The 21,296-nt window shown below is 37.0% G+C and overlaps 1 long non-coding RNA gene across 1 annotated transcript in view; it reads right to left on the reverse strand.

Moving 5' to 3' along the window:
• The window catches only part of LOC130540592 (uncharacterized), an 83,934-nt gene that overhangs the window by 2,259 nt on the left and 60,379 nt on the right, over positions 1 to 21,296 (reverse strand). Inside the window, exon 9 of the long non-coding RNA XR_008954586.2 lies at positions 1,904 to 2,098. This is a non-coding gene — a long non-coding RNA (uncharacterized LOC130540592). The remainder of the gene's footprint in view (positions 1 to 1,903; positions 2,099 to 21,296) is intronic.

The raw sequence follows: 21,296 nt of genomic DNA on the forward strand, positions 1-21,296 counted from the left end.
GAGTTCCACTTGGCTTTCCAAATAGTTGCATGCATTTGGCCTCAATCTTGAGAGTTATAACTTGTAACTCTCAGTAAAGTCAGAACATATGGCATCACTATGAAGAAGAAACTACAACGTGGCTCTCTGTGCATGATGACAGTTTTGACTCAAATATCTCATTGCAATGTTATTTTTACATCCTCCAAAGAACAAACTTTTTAAAATATGTATTTTCTACTGGACAAAATAAACAATATTAGACTTTCAGGAGAACTTTTCTTTGGAAAAGTCTGTTTACAGAAATGTAGTAATGATTAGAATAGAAAGCAAAATACATAAACTATGTATAAAAAGAACCGCTTATATTACTGAATACCAAACATGTCTAATTTTAATAATAATAATTCGACACAAGATTTTCACAGAGTTATGAAGTTTCGCTTGAAGATTTCATGAGGTATACCAAGTAAAAGATTTTTTAAATCCCTAGAGTAAAGAAGTGGATACTATCAAGTTTAACCCATGCATATCTGAGTGTTACAGATAATGTTTTTTACCTGGTGGTAGATTCTTTGAAGACAGAGAAGATATCATACACATCAGCAGATCCCCCAGAATATCTTATAGACCATCGGACACAAAATCTGTGCTTTAAAACACATTTATCAAATTGTATCCTTCTCTGTATCATGTCTCAGAGACATACCTGGCCCATCTGTGCGTTTCATCCCCAATTCACAATGTTGGTGCAATGATAGACAAGTGAGTCATACCAGGTCAGTGGTACCTAATAATGGGACTTTTGCTCAAATTATTGGCAAACATGGAAGAAGAAATATTCTTCCATATTTTTAATAATACAGCTCATCATCCCTCATCCTTTCAAATAATATCTGCAGACACCCATCGTGTATCAGACTCTACAAACCACAAGTGAAAAATCTCCCCAGAAGAAAACTGAAAGAAAATGAGAGCATGACAACATCATTTGAGTATCAGAATGTAGTTCTAACTGAAAGCTATTACTAAAGTTTATAGTTTATTTAATTTAAGGCAGTATTTTAGATTGCCAGTGGCAACAAAGAAGACACCTGAATAGCATAAAACGTTTTCCAAATTGAGGTTTCTTGGGTTCAGATATCATTTAGACAATGTTAGTATACCTTACACCCAACTCATATAGTTCTGGGGAGATAAAAATTAGTAGTCACATTACACATGCATCCTTACATTTAAGTAATACAAATCAAATTATTGGTACATAGACATACCCCTACAGACATAAAAACACATGTAAATTTTATACATATATACATACATGCATCAGTGTATATACATGCAGGTATGTATACAATTTAAATTGTTCGGATACTTCTGTCTGTACTTCTGCTATTTCCTCAGATGATTTTAGTATGTGTATTCTTCTCATACTGTAGTTTATGCTGACATTTATAAGTTTAAATGAGTATTTTTTATATAATAGACATAGTTTCCTAGGGAATTGTAATTTTAAAAATACCCCGAGTCACTGAAATATTGTTTATAACAGTAAAATAATGCAGATCTATAAATTCCCACTGCATTAGCATTAAATTACAGTAACTCTGTAATACAGAATATTATAAAGTAATTAAAAATGAGAAAGGGTTACAAAAATTAAAAATATTTCATGAATAAAACCTACATGTTAGTATGTTTTTTAAATCTCATATTTCTGAAAAATAGAAGATATATGTATATTTATAGTCATAATATTCACATATGAATTAACATCACATAAATTCACACACATACACACACACACACACACACACACAGGTCCAAGAGTCACTATATACATCTTTTCATAGTGATTAGGCATGGGAGCCTAACTGTTCAACATTTTAAAAAGTAAGCAATTGGAATTTGCTGTAGTACTCACTTAATTTACCCTTTAATAATAAGAAGGAGAAAATCCAAGAGACCTGACCTTACCATTCAAAATCCACTGACCATCAATTAATAATCATCAGTGCAAATTGGCTGCCTATTTTGTGTTGTGTCATTATCTTCTGCATGTGACACTTTCAACTTTTATTATATCGACAGTAATTAAAGTCCACCTATAGCAGGCCATCTGCAAAATGTGGGCAGTAGAGGCAGTGAAATAAGACATTTGGTTATGTTCAAAGTGTGTCCCTTTTCTCATTGTTTAGACAAAACTCTTACATGTCTTGGCCCTAAATTTTTATTATGACCCCAGTTTAATTCAGGCTTAATTCATCCTGCCCTTGGCTCTATTCCGTCTTTTTGTGATTGTATGTGGCCCTATTTTAAAATATTATTTTAAATTGATAAATAATAATGTAATTTATGTAGTACAATGTGATATTTTGTTATACATATACAATGTGGAGTGATTATATCAAGCTAATCAATCAAGCTAAACACATCAATCACTTCTCTTACATGGACATTTTTTGTAATGATATATTTGAAATGTACTCTCAGTTATTTTAAAATATACAATATGTTATTTTTGACTAAAGTCACCCTACTGTACAATGAGTCTCAAAACTGACTCTTCCAGTCTAGCTGAAATGCTGTACACTTTGACCAGTCACTCCCCATTCCATCACCCTCCCGCCTCCATCCTCAGTCTCTAGTAACCACTATTCTACTCCTACTTCTATGAATTCAACATTTTTAGATTCCACATATAAGTGGGATCATGCAGTATTGGTCTTTCCATGCCTGGATTCTTTTATTTAGCTTAATGTCCCTGTTTTGATCTCTGCAGCCATTGTAATGTTAGAACAGTCTCGTTCATTGTAAGTACTCCAAGATTCCCATCTTTGGGGGCTGCAAATAAAGTCCTATGTAACAAGTAATCTGTTTCAGGAAGAATTTTCTAGCACTAAGAAATGAGACTATGGAAGCAACTATTTATTCCGTCTATGCACAAGGTTTTAAGTGCTTCCAAGAAATCTAAATTTGGCCTCCTCATTTAAAAGATAAACAACTCCACTACCATCTATGTTTAAAAGCACCCATAAATCTGAATCACCATCTGGTCCTTCTTCAGTAAAAGAGCTAATTATTCAACTGCTACCTGAACATCTCTACTTTAGAAAGATGCCTCCCCCATCTACAACTCAAATGCCAAACTGAACTCATGCTTCCTCTTATTGCAAATTAGCCCAATCCTTTCTTGTGTTAGATATTCCAATTAATGATGTGCCGTTAATTCTGTCACCAAACCTAGAATCTGAAAGGTGGCCTCTTCTAGGTGCCCTTTCCCCTCATAGACCACACTATGCTGAGTCCTGTTGATTCATCCTCCCTTGACATATCTCAACCCAGTCTTCTACTCTTCATTTTCACTTTACTTACTTTCTTTCAGAAATGCACCATCCTTCACTTTTATGTTTGCCAGTGTTCACTCCACTCCATTTACCCTTCATATTGTCACCAACTCATCTTCCTGAAACAGAAAATCTACATTATTACCATCTTAAAATCAATCGGTTGCTTGATGATTCCAAGATAAGTGGTCTATGATTTTTTTTTTTTTTTTGGAGTTTTGCTCTTGTTGCCCAGGCTGGAGAACAATAGCCCTGTCTCAGCTCATTGCAACCTCCGCCTCTTGGGTTCAAGCGATTCTCCTGCCTCAACCTCCCAAGTAGCTGGAATTACAGGCACCTGCCACCATGCCCGGCTAATTTTTGTGTTTTTAGTAGAGATGGGGTGTCACCATGTTGGCCAGGCTGGTCTCGAACTCCTGACTTCAGGTGATCTGCTCGCCTTGGCCTCCCAAAGTGCTGGGATTACAGGTGTGAGCCACCGCACCAGGAAATAGTCTATGATTTTTTTGTTGTGTACACCATAAGTTAAAAATAAAGAGTAATTGCTCCCAGGAGTCTATTAATTAATTATAAATTATATATCTCTGTATTATGTATACTGTGTGTGCTATAAATCATACACAAACAAAAATAAATAATACAAGATAACAATAAATGTGTATAGCTGTTCTCTATTTTCCTCTAGTATCCCAGTGAATTGTTCTGAACATCTCTGATGCTGGCTCACTTTGGTTTGAAGTTTATTGTTTCTGTGAATAAAATCCACTCGTTTTCTTCGGTCATTTCTTCCTTTGGGCCACTTTGAATCCTGTTCTTCCTTCTACCATAGACCTTATAATGAAGAGTTGTGATTTATAGTTTATGTGTGATAGAGATAAGATATAGGTAGGGTTAAGATTAGGTTTAAGGTTACAGGCTGAGCTTCTTGACAGCTGAATATAATACGGTCTTTGTTTTCACAAACTGAGTACTCAGCACATTACTTGGAGTATGTTGGCTAAATAAATTAATGAATTAATGTAAATAAGTGTTAACATATGAATTAGTTTAGATTGAGCTTTCTAAATGTAAAATGGATTTGATTGGATTGGCCCTGGTCTGAAGTTTACTTTTGCACTTTAATACAATATACACTGTAATAATTGATATTATCTTAAAAATTTCTGCTTGAAAGGATAAACAATTATCTAGCATTTAGGAGACATCTGCTACCTAAAAATGCCCTAATTATAGGTGACTGTTATCTATTTATTTGTCAGGTCCCTTGGAATCTCGAATCAGAAATATTTTGTATACAAGCAATACATACAACCGTGTGTATTTAGAAAAGTAATAAAATGGAATTTTATTATAATTCTATGTTTTGGATTCTGGTTGTCTTCAAAGTAATATGTTTTCATTTGTTTATGCTCTTAAGTTTCTGGGAAATAGATGCTGGCAGGAGTTATCATATTTTGAGAAAGATTACTGTTGTGTTTTCAACTGCTTAAATTGCTTGAGTTAGAAATATTGAAGGACTTGAAAGCACGTTTTCATGATTTCCTTCTGACACATTTCTTTTATCTGGATGCCTACTGATTAACTGCCTTTGCAGAGATAAATAAGAGCCCTCAACCCCTGTTTCAGCACTGATTCCACTGGAAGACACAGGAGGCTATGCAGTTTGCATATTGACATTAGCTGCACAGTTTCAAAAAATGTCCTCCTGAGGCAAGCTACAAAAAGTTCTCAAGATAGAGGTAAGATTTTTATCATCATACATTTATGATTGTGAATGTTTTAATTGGCTTTAGAAAGAAAAAAGTGTTCATTAAGCATGAAAAGGTGGTAAGCATGGAAAAAGAAAAAACACTAACATAAATCTAAATTAATTGCTCTAATATTTTTGAAAGCAAGCCAAAATTAAACCGAGATACGAACTTTTTAATATAATTTGTTTCTCTTCCCCAAAGCAGGTGTCACTGCCACTTTGGCCAGAGTTCTACAATGAAAAATCATTATCCTTAAGGATAACCTCAGAACCAAAGGAGACTTTGCCATTTAAAAATTTCAATACCAGTTTCTACTTGCCAAGTTTCCGAGTGTGCCACACACAGGATCTCTGGTTGCCGTTAGTTCTCTAAGACATTTTACATGAAAGTAAATCATTAATAATAGCAATTAATATGTTCAGGGAGATTTTTCCTTTCCAAAGTGCTTTACAAACATTCTTTAATCCCACAAGCTAAAAGCACAATTTATTCACCTGAAGTTTACAGTAAGGTTTGGAATTTGTTTGAAGATGACATTGTTTACTGACCCCCAATGGGGGCTTGATCATCAGCATATAAAACAGACAAAAGAGGCAAAAAGGGGGATGAGGATCACAAAAAGAGAGAAGTGAAAATAAATCATATTCAACAAAATGTGATGGGTATTACTGAGAAGCTTTTATGCATCAGACATTGATTCAGACATAGATGACCAATACAAGATGACTATTATTAGGACCAAGCTGGAAGGCTTTGCCAAATTGAAATTTTCTATACCTGTGGTTAGATAATGGAAGTGCAGGATCTTATGAGACTTTATAGACTGGAGATATTTTATCCATATTTGGTGTGAAAAGGCATAATTGAGAAGGTAGTATTTGAAAAGAGTTCTGAAGGATGGACAACGTTTCAGTAAGCACAGTTGGAAGCACAGAAGGCATTCTCCATAGAAAGGCAGATGTGAGCCCAGGTATGGATCAATATTCAGGAAAGTCTGTCCTGGAAAAGAATACAAGGAACTGTTTGGCTGAAAGTATTAAAGTGCTTGGGGTATGAAGTGGAGGCGATACTGAAAAACATGTGTCTGGCTGGATTGTAGTAGACTGTACTGTAGCAAAAGAAGGCAAGGCACAATTCAGTAGGTGGTGAGAGTCCTTGAATGTGTTTTAGCGCAGGAGGAAAGTGATCAGATTTTTGCATTGCTAACAGCATTCTGCTAAAAACAGAACTTTACAGCAGTGTTGAGAAATGTTGAGGTTTCATGTAAATGTAACATGTATCCTTCCTAAGGCCTGTAAAAAAAAAAGTCCAACGGAGGTGTAATACAAATGTATCCAATTCTGCCCCGGAGCCATGGAGAAAGCCCAGTAAGGGGTTTCATTCAAGACCCTCTGTCTATAATGAGGGAGATGGTGGGGCTTGCTCTCTCTGGAAGCTTTTTGAATGACTGATGTTGCTGAGGCATCTAATTTAAACTTACTTGGATTTATCTGGCCTAAGGGAGTTGCTGAAATCTTTTAACTGGCAAGGTGGGAATCAACTATTAAAGAATGATAGAAAAATCAGTCAGGTGTCTTGCCTGAGAGGCACCAGGGCTTCAAGCTGGTGAAGGGAGAAGCATCAGTCATGGCTCTTAGAGTACATTCCTTAGGGCCCCTACTCCTTCCGATGGCCTAATCAGAAAGCAGTAGACTTCCTACCTTAGAGGGACTATTAGAGTGACTGCAGCCATCAATGGACTGGTGCTCTGTGCTTTGACAGATCTGATCTCAAGTCACCTTCCCACTGCCCTTTCCTTAAGATGCAGGTACTGTGTAATTGGAATAAAACAGCCCAGTCTACAAGACCTGCTCCACTTTGAGATCAGACCATATCTCTGAAAGGGCTTTTGGGAAATTTTGGAACTGCCCCATCCATTAGCTGTCTATGACTTTACATGCTTGGCTGATTCAAATCTCCTCTTCAAGTACCACCCCCATGTCTGCTGTCGACTCTCATTGAATTGGCTTTTCTGTCCAAGCATTTCAGTAATGATTCTAACTCTGGTGCTTTCTAACTTAGCCTTTTTTCCTCAATAAAAGAACCCAACTTTCCCACTAAGTGCTGCTAGAGAGATTTCGATTCAGTAAGCAAATGTGGGTCCAGATTTCTACATTTTTGACAAATGCTTTACCTTATCATGATGCAGCTATTCACAAAACAACTGCCCTAGACTGCAAATCACATATAGATAAGTATCAGGCCTGTTTTTTTTAATTTTAATTTTTATTTTTTTGCCACCATGATCCAATGTCTAACACAGTGCTTCTTACAAAGAAGAGACTCAGTATATGTTTACTGAGACCCTGAATGAGTGGGGGAATGAACACACAGGCTGCAGAGCTCTCTGCCACTTCTCAGATCTTACATATTAGAGATCCTAGCCTGAAACTAATTGAAGTTTCAGACCTATCTGTGTATATCTAGTAAAATGAATGGATAGACATTTAGAATTTGGTTGGCTTAGGATGCTTTTGTCAATGTGAGAAGAGAGCGATGGTCAATTCTTGCCTAAAAGGAAGAAACAGTAAAGGGCAAGGGGCAGTGAACCAGGCCTGTGGTCAGCGGGGTCTGAAAGAGAAGGCGAAAGTGCTGTTTGTATAATGGGCATAAGCAAAAGGTGAGAAAGAGGAAAGAAACCCTTAGTTTTCTGCAGTAGTTAGCGTGACTCCATAAGAGGAAAACTGCAGCGAACGTAGGTTACTTCAGCATCACGCAATTAAAAGTTGGAAACATCAGAGGTTAGCAACTTGGGAATGAACATAAATGAGATAATAGATAACAACAGTAGTAGTGGCAGAAATGAGATACGAAATGGCCAAGCAAAGTTAGGCAATGATATCAGGCAAGAGTAACATAATAGAGGATTCCCCCAGGAGATACTTAAGGCAATTCATTGGGGATTTTTGGTGGACTTCGGTTAATCAAATAGGGGTCATGTCATTAACCTGAGTTAATCAAATAGGGGTCATGTCATTAACCTGAGTTAATCAAATAGGGGTCATGTCATGATTTATGTGTTTTATTGTACAGCATCATTAGCATTCGTAGCAGGTGTGGCCTGGTAATATGTGGGTTGCGTATGTAGTCATTGGAGAACAACTATCTCTCTCACTTTCCTTGACTTCTTCAACTATTGCCATTTCAATCTCCACTCAGTAGCTCATGAGCTTAGTTTAAGTAGTAAATGTGCAAAAATCCCTACGTATCTTATATATACATACTCATTTTCCCACATATACCCCTAAGTCTTCAAGATTTAGGGAGAGGTCTACAGTTCTATGTCAGGCTCCCCCCAACAGTCTTCAGGACTGTAAAAATTCCTTCAGTCAATCTGCTCATTTGTTTCTATGCTATAAATAGTTTTCTGCAAACCACAGTGTTTTGTTAATCTCCTGGGTAGGAGGGAATAAAAATCATAGCATTGTGACGTTTTGAGGCATAAAAACAAAAGAAATTTTACTAATCAGTCTCAGTGCTGCAGTCTGTATGGGTACTTATTTTTCTCAATTCAGGTTTTAGAGTAGTCGCATAGCTAGGAATAGTATTATTACTTAACATTACTACTACTTGCAGTTGTCTTCAGAAACAGCTTGTTTGATTGCCTCCTTTTCGCCCTGTTAGAGAGAGGGCTGTCAACCTGACTCCCAACACTGATGAGATCGTGAATAGTTTATTAGTCTTTTAAACTCATAGCCCAGGAGAGCTGGACACCATATGCCATACAAGGCCACACACAGGGAGTTACACGCAGGAACACAGAGAACAATCAGGGGCTGTGGGAGGCAAACTTTATAGTAACAAGGGGATGAGATGACCCCTGCTTCCCATGAGAGGATGTGAGTGACTTATTTGAATCATTCTGCAATGAGAAACCCACTACTCAGCGATAAGCAGCCACTGTACATGGTCTATACATGATCTATGTTGATAAAGAGACTACACATCGTCTCTGTGATAAAGAAAGTTGATTGGTTAGGGAACCTTATCTGCAGGAATAGAGTTAAGGAGAAGAGCTTGCAGTTAGGCCATTTGAGAGACTCTTAGTTTCAGATGTCAAGGCAGCATGTAACATCGAAACTTTATTTCAGGGCTTGCGCCATACAGTTGACATTTAACGATTTGCTTACTCTGTGTTACATGCTGGTATAAGAGCTACGAAGAGATTTCTCATTTTGTCTCTACATTTTTCCCCACAGCAACACTATACCTATGAGAAAGTGCTATGAATTCTCTCCTTTTTCACACATGTGGCAATGGTATTTAAGCTCCCACAGTTAGGGATAGAGCCAAGATTGGAGGCCTTTCTGAATGCTATGTGCATTGCCTTCTATTAATATCAATAATTGTGCCAAGTTCATTAGGGCTTTTAAATACAAATTTAATTTTAGGATCCTTGAATTTTAGAAGTATAATGGGTCATAGAGATCTCAGTTTACCCTGGGAAAATTAAATACATACATCTTTTGAAATGGAAAATTAGGACAAGATGTAGAATAAAGCCATCATAGACCAAAATTGAGCTAATGTTAATTAAATGCATGTATTTTTTAAGGACCTAGGGAGTAGTGATATTGCCAACATGAAAATCACATGAACTGTCAAGAAGATGTCCTACAAGGCAATTAAGATGCACCTAGATGGTACACTTTAAGATTTACGTAGCTCAAGCTTTGCTGAACTCAACCATCCATGGTATCAATGCAGTCACATTAATATGAATAACCCATGTTTACGTATCTCTTGTTCCCATTTACTTAGTCATCTGTAAAAACAATTTCCCCAAATACTCATGATATTACTCAGGGGATGTCTCAAGTGTTTTCATGAACAAATCTTCTTTGTCAGAGTAGTTTATTGAGCACTACTTCCCCTGCCATTTAGTCCCGGGTTTCCTGCATTCACCTACAAGGGACTAACCTTCTGTCAGAACCTAAGTCACTCCTTGCTGAGCACTTCCTCATTTCTGCTGCCTCTCCAAGCAGAACACCAGTGATTCTCTAGTCCAAAGTGTTCCCTAGCTGCTATGCGAGGTGTGCGAATAGGGGAAGAAAATGACCCTATTTTTTTAGATTTTATTCATTTGGGATGATTCTAGATTGGTACCATTTCTTTAAGTTTGTCATGAAGTGAATCTAATGGCTGGTTTCTGTTGTTTCTGTTTCTTGTCTTTTCTTAAGAGGGTAGATGCTTCTTTTATGTTTTCTTTATAATCAAAAGTCAAAAGAAATGACTCCTTCTAAATTCATGTTTCCACCAGGGTCTCCTAGCCTCACTACTTAAAAAAATTGAGGTATAATTTTCATAAAGTAAAATCCACTTTTTGGTGCAAGGTTCTGGGAGCTCTGACAAGTACATACAGTCATGTAGCCGACATCATGATCAAGGTATAGAACAATTTCATCATCTTCAAAAATTCCCTTGTTCTCCCCTCATTCATCTTCAGCCTCTGGCAGTTACTAATCTGTGTTCTGTCGGTATATTCTTTCTTTCTTTGAATGTCATATAAATATGCATTCTGGTCAAAAATATATATATTTGTTTTTATTTGTGACAAAGTTGAATATGGTCCCCATTTGTCTGGGACTATTTCAGTTTATGCATAATTATCAATAAAAACCACTTTTATTCTCAGGAGTTTTTCAATCTGGATAATAAATTAGAGGATTCTGCTATTTATTGTAGTATGCAGACACACACACACACACACACACACACACACACACATCTCCATGGAGGATGGGTTTGAGGCCACATGTCAGAAAAAAAATAAATCGCCACCCTTTTCTCAACTATTTCCCTAATCCCTTCATCTTCACACAAAAAAGAAGAATAAACACAGACAACTCAGCAAATTGGAATCTTTAACTTTTGAATACAGTTATTTTTCCCAACTTGATTTTCAAGTGCACGACCCAGTAACACTGGCTATCCAGATATTTAGCAAATAATCCAGATAAGATACATATACATAAATGCATCACATTTCATAACTTAAAAATTGCTGCTATAATATGCTAATTTTCCTAATATATGAATATATAAAGAGCTTGTCACTGGAAGTGTCCGTACATAGGCAGGTCAACCACTTGTCAGGCAGGACTATAAAAGAGATAATTCAGGACTCAAAATGGACACAAAGAGCATTGGACTTCCTCCTATCTGAGATACATTCCAGCCTAAGACAGTGGAGCACCATTGTTTAAAAGAATGCAAACTTTTGATTACGATAACCCTACATACCAATTCTAGATTTGCCACTTCTTTCCTCAGCTTATGTTTTCTGATGTGTCAAATGGGAGTAGCACTTAATACAGTTGTTAAAATTAAATAGAACAGTGTAATTTGTTAGCATAGTGTCCAGCATGTACTAAGAGTTCAAAAAAGATATTTATTATTAAATTAAACCAGAGGTTTTAATTAGTTGCTTTTTAGAGTTTATTAGCGCTTAGGGTAATATAAGCCAAAATGGTCAGTTGAATCAGGCTTGATGAAACATAGCAATTAAATTTGTATTTTGTCTAATAGAAGGTAGCTATTTTAAGTTTCCCCTTCCTCTTAGAAGCATGCAAGGTGAAGCATAAAATCACACTGGTTGTCCACTGTGGCAGACACTGCTAGAGCTCAACACAAGGAGCTTCCCCAATATTTTGGGGGCCCAGGCCAAGGGTACCCATGGATGGCCACCTACAACACATCTCAGTGTTTAAGAATAGTGAATCAAGCTGGCAACCTGCTAAATGAAATATATTTCAGCTTTCCACATTGTCCAATACATTCATAGCAACATGGAAAAGCACATTTAAATTTAGATTGCTTAGGCTCCTTGGAGTTCGTACTAGAAAATGGCAGCAGGGGAAGACCTGAGTCCAGGCCCCTACTCCTCTAGTGTGGCCTTTCTCTTCTCACTCCACTTCCAGCTCCGTCTTGCACTATGAGTTACATCATGCACATCCAGCCTGCTCAAGCAAGTTTTGTGCCAATTATTCACAAACATCCAGCCCTTGGACACCTTTGGGACTGAGCAATTCATATACAGGAGGTATCTTCGACCTTTTTGGAAGATGAACTTATGGACGGGCACCAAGCTGCACCTGGAAATAATCACAATAGCATTGTTTTTTTTTTTTTTTTCTCCAGTAAATTTCAGTATCCACGGCATCCCTGGACTTTAACCTTATATTCTCATTTCCTGTTGGGGATGGTATATCTGAAAGAAAGCCTGAAAGTATCTGTCTAAAAGAATAGGCCCACAGCAGGGGCTTCTCTTACTCAGGGTCTGAGGGCAGCACTCCTCTTTTTTACTTTCTGAGTGAGTGTCTGCGTAGATTTTATACCGTAACCTCCAGGCAAGCTTAGGTGCTTCTATGTTACAGAGTACTGAGCCATGGAATGTGGGAAGAAGTGAAGCATGCCATCTTAGACCCTGGCTTTAAAAGTTGTCAGGAGATCCTTTCATTCTCTTTCATTATTCATCAGATGGCCAGATGCAGAGGATCCCGCAAAACACTCTGGGGTGTAAGGAATGGCACTGGGGTCTAAGGAATGGCAGGAATCATTTGATAGAAAAAGCCCAAGTTATTCAGTATCTGTGTGAAACCAAACTCCTTCCTATGCCCAATCTAAATAGGATTCTAACAGATAAGAATAAAGAGATTTTTATTTTAAACCATTGTAGAGAGTGTCTCTCTCTCTCTCTGTGTGTGTGTGTGTGTGTGTGTGCATGTGTATTTATGTGTTAGCAATTAGCATACTCTGCCCAACATCATTCACTAACCTTGACATTTACCCTGGATACATTTCTTGCTTCCATGCTCCTATCTGCTTCTAATTCTGTATCCCATAAATAAATAAATAAATACATACATACATACATACATACATACATACATACATACATAAGACTTTCAGAATGAATGAACAGATGAATGGGTGAATGAATGAATAAACAGAGGAAAGATGAAATTAATTAACATTAAATAAGTCTCCATATATTCTTCCAGATAGACTAATGCCACATTCAAGCATATATTGCTTGACATAAGAAATTAACTATTGAGTCTTATGCCTAAAATATTCCTTCCTATGCGCTTCTTGTTTTTCAGACTATTAGTTCACAATCATGACACAATTTGTCATACGGGTACTTATTGCTTTGTCTCTAACTCCCTGCTTTCCAGCCCCTACTTTTCGGATAATTGTCCTGATTATTTTTCTTTATTTTTCTTCTTCGCCTTAGCCACATAATTGAAATGGGAATTGTCATCATTTTTCAGCTTAACTTTCACTCCTGGACACAATTTATAGACAATCGAAAGACAATAGACACTCCAGAATAGATTAATCACAAGTCTTTCCTGGAAATTTAAAATTGAGAAAACGTAAGAGTGTCAGTCTGGCTGAGCGCTAAAGTTATAAGCCTACTTATCTTTGTCTGGGCCACTATAACAAAATACTATAAACTGGGTGACTTTAAATAGCCAAAGTTTATTTCTCACAATTATGGAGTGTAGGAAGTCTAAGATTAATTTGTGTCTAATGAGGGGCCGTTTCTCCTTCTCAGATGCCACTTTCTGTGTCCTAACATGGTGGTAGGGTCAAGGCAGTTCTCTGGGCACTTTTCTGTAGGAACACTAATCCAAGTCTTCAGAGCTATGCCCTCGAGACCTAATCACTTGTCAAAGGCCCCCGCCTCCTAATAGTATCACCTTGGGAGTTAGAATTTTTCTTTTTCTTTTTCTTTTTGAGATGGATTTTTGTTCTTGTCACCTAGGCTAGAGTACAACGGCACGATCTTGGCTCACTGCAGCCTCTGCCTCCCGGGTTCAAGTGATTCTCCTGCCTCAGCCTCCTGAGTAGCTGGGATTATAGGCACCTGCCACCACACCCAGCTAATTTTTGTATTTTTAGTAGAGATGGGGTTTCGTCATGTTGGCCAGGCTGGTCTCGAACTCCTGACCTCAGCTGATCCGCCCACCTCAGCCTCCCAAAGTGGTGGGATTATAGGCGTGAGCCACCGTGCCTGACCTAGAATTTCAAAATAAGAATTTTGGAGGACCATAAACATTCACACCATAACTCTATTTTGGCTGGTAGTCACGCCCCATCATGAAGAAAGGGAAAAAGTGACCTGGTAAGACAAAGAAAAATTAAAGCAACAACAGATGTGCAAAGACAAAGACAGATGAGAGATTAAGAAGAGGTCTTCCTTGGCTTCCTATCATTTCAGAGTCCTTGGCATCAGCCTATTCTGGATGTTCATTTTTATCCTTCTCCTATCTGAGGTTTGTGAAAACAACTTGTACTTTTATGGAAGAGCACTCTTTTGAATAACCTAAATGCATACATTTTATGTTACCAGCAACCAAAATAGGCCTATAGGCAAGAGTACATGACATCTGAAGGGGTGATACCCCACATTCCTTATCCTGGACCTTTTCTATGCCAATTTTGGTCCCAAACCTTCATGTCACCTTGAAACTATTCAAAGCACTCAGCCCCTTTTGTCAGAGACAAGAAAGGCAGAGCACTCTGTGTTTGAAGTTATACTGCTTTTACCATTAAAAAAAAAATACATCTACTAAAGATTTTTTTTTCCAACAGAGCAACACAATAAAAGAGTAAGTGGCTTTGTAGTAAAAAATAATATAAAAAGATAATTAAATCTCAGGGGTATTTTTTGGTCTAATGCAGTTTTTCCTCAGAAAAAAAAAACAAAAAAAAAAAACAAAAAAAAAAAACCAAGCATCAAGGCTGCCCCTAAAGGCACTTTTTGACTCACCGTTGCCACTAACATGAAGTTGAGTGTGAAAAATCTCTGCTTGATTTGTTCTTTCTTTGCAAGAAAAAAGAGGCTTAATATTCATTGCAGAGGGTGAGTAGAAAAAAAAAAATCTGTGCTGTTATTTTTGAGGGGTTGAAATGCTTGTTCTCACCACCGAAGGTGTTCATCTTTACAAAAAATGGTTGCTAGGGAGCTAGCCAATTTGAGGGAATATTTTTGAATGTTTATAAAACTAAAGAGCAGCATCATTGGCAATACATTTATTGGCAGAACTGAACCAATTAGTCAGTGCTGCTAAAGTGACTGTATACAGCTGATTTCACAGAGAGGGCAAATATATAATGATGCATGCTACTGGAGTACTTTTTTTTTTAACTACAGATTTAAGTCTCAGATAAAGGCAATAACACTCCTACTTCAGGAAATTTTGAGTGTTCAAATATGTGGTTATAAAAACACATAAGAGAGCATTTTTAGGCCATTCTGTCACATTTCATACTCATTCTTAAATAAAATAAATCACATGATCAGCTCTCCTTGAGGCTGGAGATTGGTTTTTGTAATAAGGAAAGGCCTAGCAATGTCTCCTCATTTCATTCATTCCAACTATGCAATTCAACTACAATTCTCGTTTTAATTTCCCTTCATGTATTTCTATCTGTAATTTTTAAAGACAACTATGATTTATATTTATAAGGATAATGAGAATAAAAAAGGAGAGCAATACCCTTTTAGACAAAGACAATCCAACAAACAAGCAAAACAAAACCAACAAAAACTTTTCGTGATGTGCAAATATAAGGTTCACTAAGTCCTGCTGGTTGTCACTTTTGATTGTCTCTCCTCTCATTTCATGTATATCCTCTGCTCCCCTCATGAGTGGAGAAAAAAATGTGTGATTAGTGAATGTCAGCAGTTGGACTCTCTGAGATTCAGACTGAGGAGTTTAGAGTGTAGGAGGTTTTGTAGAGCATGGTCTTGGGATTCATATCTGCAGAAGAGAAAAGAAAGAAGCAGGGTTGGACAGAGGGAGAACTTGGGCTGCAAGGAAGTCTTAATGGAGGTCATAAGTAACTCTACAAAAGACTTGAAAGAATGCATGACACTTCTGAGTTCTGAGTGGAGCAAAGGTGCCGGACTTTAATGCTGCCCCATAAACTAGTCACGGATGCTGGCAACTCAGGAAGGGGAACCCAATCTTGAGCAAGGTGGCTCCCTTCAATAGAGGCATTTTCTGAAATGGGACAGTAGGGCATAGCACTTTGTCCACTGCATTCTCAGCAGCTGAGGGAAGAAGTTCATCATTCCTGAACAAGGATCCAGATACCACATCACAGCATCTTTCACACTAACAATGAATAATTGTTTTTTATTTAAAAACAATGAATTGCATGAGGCAGTATAGGTAGCTATTAGTGTATTATTTACCTATAACCTGTTGACTGCCTAATACTGGAACAGAGCTAATGGGAAAAAATGCCCAACTTGTACAGGACATTTTGTTCAAGAGAGAAATTGAATCCATGCAACACTACTAACTTAAAGGCAGGCAGAACATTTTAAACTGGTAACTGGGGAAAAGAAAATTAGTACCACAAACTCATAGAGAAGATGCTAATGAATATTAAGGGAATCAACAGGGATAAAGGGCCTGGATATGGGTTGTATCTTTGAGAGCAGTGTTAGGTAAAACAGGCAAGTGGGAATAAGATGGTTGTTGCCGAAGACAGAAGCTTGTGCATGCTATGGATAAAACAGGTAGGGGACAGAGGCAGAAGAGTGTTTCCCCTAAAGTAGAGGGAGGCAAATTTGAATAGATTAAGAGGCATAAAATGTCAGAATGAATTGGATGCCAGATTGAAGAGACTGAATGCCACTGAAAATGAAATACAAAGCTAAATATCTCAGTATGGAAGTCATACAATAAAAGGGGAGCTTTCAAATATTAACACGGTGGGGGGATAGAAGATATTTTTTAGAAGATAAGACTGTAAATCACCATCTTCTTGGTTAGGTTGCCAGAATGGGAAAGGTAAAATTTCTGAAGTTCCCATGACACACACACACAAAATGAGAACTGAAAGATACACTGTAACATAACCTGTCCAAAGTCACGATGCAAAGAAATGATTGAGCTGGCAATCAAACCCATAGCTGTCTTCAAAGTCCCTTTTCTGCCACCATTCCATGCTGCCAGAATGTTAGAAAACCTGTCTGCAAGCTGCTTTTCCTACCCAGGATTGTTCTGAAAGTAAGAAAATCAAAACACTGGCATTGATTTGGAGTACAATATAGGTTTCACATCTTGACACTATTTGGGAAATTAAATTGGATCTGTCACCATTTTATGATTAGCATAAGACAGAGCCCCATTTTGCATCTAAGAACACTTTCTGAGACAAATTGCTATGTCTTTAAATAATGGATTCAATAAACATTTAGCAACTGCCTATTCTGTGCCAGGGAGTAGTCCTGGTGTGGTGGACAAAGCAGAAAATAAGACAAAGTCCTTTTGTCATGAAATTTATATTTTACTAGACAGAAACAAGTAATAAATATAAGAAGAAATAAAAATCTAAATATATTAATATGATAATTTCAGAAAAGTAAATATTTTAGGAAGAAAAGCACAGGATAATTTTATGGATAGTTATTGATAAATGATAGGAAATGTGTTCATTGGTTTTGTTTTTGTTTTTAATGTTCCACCACTTAACTAGCTGCACACTCTTGGTTAATCGGTCTGTGACTCAGTTTTCTCACCTATCTTAGAGATCTGATGCTGTGATTAAAAGATTAAATACACAAAACGTGCTTTCACCAGTGAATAGAATAAGAGTTCAATAAATGTCAATGCATTATTAAATGTTACTTATATTTCTGAGAATGAGAACTTCACGTTTCCCATCTCTTCTTTCCTGTGCAGAAGTAAGAAGTCCCAACTGCACAGAATGCTTCCTGAACGTAAAATTTCCTGTTTCAGATTATTTATGCCCCATAACCTTGATATGATTTGTCCTCCCCTCACTCAATAACCACTTATTAAATGGCCACAGCTTGCTAGACATTGGCTTTCTTAAGGTGAATTTAATTCAGAAATTACTAAATTCAATTCTGTGGGTTTGTTGTTTCTCCGTAATCCCTTACACTGGTTTATCAGCCTGCCAGAGAAGCAGAAAGATAGCCTCCAGGGCTATGTCAGCCAGGCCCAGCCCAGACATCAAAGAATATTATAAATGTGTAAAATTGCCTTTGGCAAAGACTATTTACAGACCCTCTGGCACAGTTATGCTGAAATGATAAGAAATGTCACTGCAGCCTACTGCATTGAATAATAAACATTTCCTGCCTTTAATATCAACTACCCACTTATCCAGAACCCAGAATGGCTTGCAATTACAATCAAGGAAAAAAGGAAAGCTTAGGTGTTTTTTTTTTGTTTTTGCTTTTGCTTTTTATTAATATGCCACAATGCTTCCTATTAATTAAATCAGCAGTATAGCCAGGAGTGGAACTTAGTGAGATTATCTATATTATGCACTCGAAATATAGTTTATCCATTTTAATTAAATGAGTTCTAAATATAACCACTTTTAATTCTTCTACACCCTACAACTAATTAAAAATAAAATTAGTTAACATTTCTATGTGACATCATTAAAAAATTGTTCATATAAAGATGCAAATATCCCTATGGTATCCTGTGTATTTACTTGCATCCCTCTATGCTATTGATGACAAGAGTATTAAAGCTTTGCATGAATACAAACCTGCGGGCAAGGCTTTTTTTTTTTTTTTTTTTCTCAAATTTCTCCCCATGTCTAGTCATCTGCCTTCTGCTTGTCTCATCTTGGCATGTTCTGGATACTGGTTATAGCTTTGGGAAGCCTATTAAATTTCACCTCCTTGGATGTTCTTTTTCAGAGAAACTTCATGTTAGGCTGATATGAACACATCCACATCTACTCTTTATTTCTTTTTATTTCTTTATGTAGCATATTAGGGCCTTCTTAGTGTGCTAAGAGGTCTCAGTCGTAAGAAAATACCATTGTACAAAGTGACTAAAGAAACCACCATGAGAACTAGAAATGGGTAGAAAAACCTGAACAAATTGCTGGAGGCTCAGTGTGGACAAGTCAGAGAGTTAAAGACTCCATAGGGGCTCAGTCTTAGCAGCCCTCCAGACTTTTGTAAATTTTACCCTCTGGAGCTTGACCAGGTTCTCATAGCAAATATCAAAAGAAAATCTCCACGTGCTTCTGGCAGCTGGAGAGGAAAGGAAACATTTTGAAATACGCCAGAGCACTCTTTTCTTCTTAACAAGGCTGGCTCTCAGGACAAACTATTTAACCAAAGCCTAACATGCCAGGATTTTATCAGAGCCTAACTGACCAGAGGAAAACGAATACCCAACTCTAGTCCACTCTCATCATGTTGTCCCACCTAAGAGGTTGGGAGGACTGAGAAATACTTGTGAATTTCACAGTCCAGAGGCATAGGTTCACTAAGACCTAGTCATAGGACTTCAGAACTCTTCCCTTCCCTCAACACCTTGCAACCACATGACTAAATGCCTATTTATAGCAGTTCTTTTTACCCAGTACATCCTGTCAAACTGTTAAGGAAAATTACAAGACATATTGAAAGGTATACCTTGGAACAAACAGAGAAAGCATTAGAAGCAGACATGACAGGAATGTTGGAATATCAGACTAGGAATTAAAGCAACAATGATTAATATGCTAAGGGCCTAATATGTAAAGGAGACAACATGCAAGAACAGAGAGGTATTGTAAGCAGAGAGATGGAAATACTAAGAAAGGACCAAAAATAAATGCCAGACAAAAACACTAACAAAACGAGAAACGTCTTTGATGAGCTTGTTAGTAAACTGGACATGGCTGAGAAAATAATATTTGAGCTTGAGATTACATCAATAGAAATTTCCCAAACTGATTTCATTCAATGGTGTTTGGTAGTTAGCAGTGTACAGATCTTACAAATATTTTACCAGATTTATAAATAACTTTTATATTTTTTGGTATTGTAAACGGCACTACTTTTTAAAAATTTAAGTTTCCAATTGTTTTATTGCTGATAACTAAAAAACAAATTGATCTTAAATTTTGTGACCTTGCTAAAATATCCTATGAGTTGTAGTAGTATTGGTTTTTAGATTTAGGGGGATTTTTTTTCTTCATCTTTTATTTTAAGTTCAGGGGTACATGTTCAGGATGTGCAGGTTTGTTACATAGGTAAATGTGTGCCATGATGGTTTGCTGCACAGATCATCCCATCACCTAGGTATTAAGCCCAGCATCTGTTAGCTAATCTTCCTGATGCCTTCCCTTCCACCCTCCCACCTCTGACAAGTCTTAGTGTGTGTTGTTCTCCCTAGTGTGTCCATGTGTTCTCATCATTCAGCTCCCACTTACAAGTGACAACATGCGGTATTTGGATTTCTGCTCTTGCGTCAGTTTGCTGAGGATAATGGCTTCTAACTCCACCTGTGTCCCTGCAAAGGACATGATCTCATTCATTTTTATGGCTGCATACTATTCCATGGTGTATATGTACCACATTTTCTTTATCCAGTCTATCATTGAAGGACATTTAGGTTGATTCCATGTCTTTGCTATTGTGAATAGTGCAGCAATGAACATACACGTGCATGAATCTTTATAATAATGAGATAAGAGGGACAGCATTAGGAGATATACCTAATGTAAATGACGAGTGAATGGGTGCACCACACCAATATGGCACATATATACATATGTAACAAACCTGCACGTTGTGCACATGTAACCTAAAACTTAAAGTATAATAAAAATAAATAAATAAATAATGAGACAAGACTGAAAACAAATGAATTAGAATATCCAGGAACTGCAGGACAACTACAGAAGGTGTAACACATTCACAACGAGATACAAGAAGGATAAGAAAAAGAAAGAGAAAAAGTATTTCAAACACTATAACTGAGAATTGCCTCAAATTAATGTCAGACACAAAATCATAGGTGGAGGAAACTCAGACAACATCAAGCAGGACAAATGCCAAAAAAACTGTAGCTAGGTGTAGTATTTTCAAACATAGAAAATTGGAGATAAAACAAATAATTCAATTAAAAAATGGGCAAAGGATTTGAATAGACAGTTCTCAAAGGTACACATCCAAATGGCCAATAGGTATATGAAACAATGCTCAATGTCACAAGTCATCAAGAAAATAGAAATTAAAATTACAATGAGATATTACTGTATATGTGTTAGAATGGCTATTAACAAAACAATGAAAGATAAGTGTTGGCAAGGCTGTGGAGAAAAGGGAATTCTCTGCACTGTTCGTTGGTGAGGATGTAAATTAGTAAAGCCAATGTAGAAAACTGTATGG

This window comes from Pan paniscus, chromosome 9 (assembly GCF_029289425.2).
Source record: "Pan paniscus chromosome 9, NHGRI_mPanPan1-v2.0_pri, whole genome shotgun sequence".
Taxonomy (NCBI): domain Eukaryota; kingdom Metazoa; phylum Chordata; class Mammalia; order Primates; family Hominidae; genus Pan; species Pan paniscus.